Below are 3078 nucleotides of genomic sequence, written 5' to 3'. Positions count from 1 at the left end.
GTACTATTTTTGAAACTTTCTATAAATATAAAATTCTTTCAAAATAAAATTTAAGAAAGAAAAGGGACTTTCTCTTAAAAATTCAAAGAAACCACAAAATAAATGGCCACTGCATTTCTAAAATGGGAGAGATCTCAGAGTCTGCCTACGTCAACTCTCTCAATTTATGCCTGAGTAATAGCCAATATAGAGAGACTAAGAGGTAATGTCCAAAACTGCATGACTTTTCAGTGGTGGAGTCAGGACATGAATCCAGGAAACCCAGCTCCCTAAACCAGTTGATTTTTTTTTCCACTGCAGAAAGTGCCCATAGAAGGTATTTATTTGTTTGTTTGACATCAGATGTCTTAGAAGGGATTACTTGCAGTGTTAAAATATACCACCACTGTAATTTGTCTTAAAATGTTTTGTATTTTTAGACCTCGCAAGATCACCTTCTATATGTGGGACCCTGGGAAACTCGAAGACATGTGGTATTGACCAAAGCTCCATCACAAGGGTCAAGTGAAAGTTGCCTTTGCAGTGACTCAACTAGACTATAGATTGAAGTGCACACATTCACTGTACAGTAGGTCTAAGTTCCCAGATTAACTGACCCTAGATAAACCATCTGTCCACAGCCTGGTAGCTCCTATGGGGGAGCAGATGAGCCCACTGCCACCACTGATGCTGCCTCACAAGTGAGGTCTCTGCACATCAGGGAAACCAGAATCGTAGATATTATTGGGGACGCCTGGGCCCTGAATCTGCTCCTTCCTCTCCAGGTGGAGATATTGCCTTGATGGCATAGATTCATTCAAGGACTAGGATGGCCTTACATTTGTGAATATGTCCTTGGACAAGAGCACGGAGACTATTTGTGTAACAATTAACTGGAAGGAGATGGAAATGCCAAGAATACAAAATGTGGCAGAATAGTGTCACAGCAAGCACTGAGCTTTCCAGACCAACGCATCCCTATGTAGGGACGATAGGTTATCCTGACTTGTAGGGGCCTAGGGAAATGATGCTCGAGAGATTATTAGGTTGAACTTTACAGAAGTGCCAAAATTCAAAAGTTTTGACCCACAAAAATGTCAGTTTCATGTGTTTCAACTACATATATCTGCTCCTGCCTCACAGTTAAATCTGACGTGTGTAGAGGGCTGAAGTGTCCCTTAACCTAGCTAAAACTAGCTTCTTTCTTTTCAGGTTGGCTATGCAATGAGGGGATTACATATCCCAATTTTATAGTCATTCAAAAGAGTAGGTGAATTGAGAGCTGAAAACAGAGGTCCACAAGCTTTTCCTATAAAAGGACCAGATGGTAAATATTTTAGTGTTACAGAGCCATAGTGTCTCTGTTGCGGCTATTCAATTCTGTCATTGTGGCATTAAAGTAGCTATAGATAATACATAAATGCAAATCAGCCACAGACAATACATAAGTGGATGAGCATGGCTGTGTTCCAATAAAGCTTTATTTACAAAAACAGGCAGCAGTCAGAGTTGGCCTATAGGTCATAGTTTGCCAGCCCATGAGGTAGAATATACACTATCTGGTTAAAGAAAGAATAGGTACATAGGCAAACAAGAAAATGAACCATGTTCGGAGAGAGATGTTAAAAATGAAAAAAGGATACATAAAAAAGAGGAAAAGTAAACAGAGAAATTACTATTGGATTCTAATGAATATATATGTTCAAATATAAGGAAGATTACATTTTGATGAGCATACAGGCACTATAACAACCACCAAATTTAAAGGATAAAAGACCACTCTTATCCTAACATAACCCCATAAAAATGGTACCCACATTAAAAACAGAAGATGCCTGGATTCCTGAGTTAAACGGATTATGCGATGTTGCATGTTGCTTTCTTCCTAATGCTGCCACTTCCTGTACCATAGGAGGAGTTGTCAACAATCTAGAGCAATTGGGGGAAAAAATACCCCCTAGGAGCAAGAAGTCCTCGATTTTAGACCCAGGATTAGAACCAGGGGAGAATTTTCCAGTCTGACCTCAAGCTTCAGCGTGTATAAATGAAGGAGTTAATCTATCTCTATAGCTTCTCCCAGCTCATATGCGCTATAATCCTACAGCTGTCATCTGTCTTTCTTCCTCCAACGATCCTATGTAAGGGAAACAATGCATAAACTAGGACAACCTTCCACTTACAGACAAGAATTCAAGCAATTACATGTCTATTTTGATAGAACATGAGCCCACTCTGTTTTCTTTCATCCCAAACTTACCGCCTGCTTGCACCAGGAACAGCTGATAGCCACAATCTCTTTACTGTGGAAGGAGAATTTCTGCTGGAAGCCCTGAGATATTAGGACAAGAGACAGAGAGTTTAAAAACCACTTCAATCACAGCGTGCATCCGCCCTCCCGAAGCCCCCTAGAGCGAATAGGGCCAGAACTGTGCCCATCACTCAGGGTAACTGGGGCTGCAAATGCCACACTCAGCACTTACATTCTCCATCCTCCGCCATGCAAGCTTCCTGTCCCTGAATCGTCGGGAGTGGGAGATGAGGCAGCAGTGTCCGTGTGCCACTAACTGCTCAAAGTCAGGCACAAAAAAATTTTTGTTCCCAAATAAATGTGGTTCTGATATGTTTTTACTATAAGCAAGAGAGAAGTCACTATTTGTTCACATGGTCCCCATCTCAGTGGTTCTAGACAACTCTGACATCTTAGAACCCCCTAAGAGAGAAATTACATATCAGAGAGTTAAGACCCATAAGTCAGGGTCTGGGAGAAGTCCGAGGGTGCAGCAGGAAATTCAAACACTTTCACCAGCCCCCTTGGGATGGCGGGACTCAAAACAAGCAGCTTTCAATTTTATTCTTCACCAGTAAGCAGCAATGAGATTAATGGAATGGCAAACACAATCCTCTTAAATGAACAAACAGAATTACTTTTCCATCAAGAACGGAAGAGGTGCTTTTTGGCTGCTGCTGAGCCTAAATAATTACCAGAGAGAAGCAGTAATGCTCAAAGAAGTTTTTTTAGCCTTCCCAAAGCTCATCCATTCTATCTGCCTGTGAAATCTAAACCCAAACAAATTAATGCAGAGTAATGACCAAAAAAAA

This window comes from Pteropus alecto, unplaced genomic scaffold (assembly GCF_000325575.1).
Source record: "Pteropus alecto unplaced genomic scaffold, ASM32557v1 scaffold22, whole genome shotgun sequence".
NCBI lineage: Eukaryota > Metazoa > Chordata > Mammalia > Chiroptera > Pteropodidae > Pteropus > Pteropus alecto.
This window is presented reverse-complemented; position numbering follows the sequence as displayed.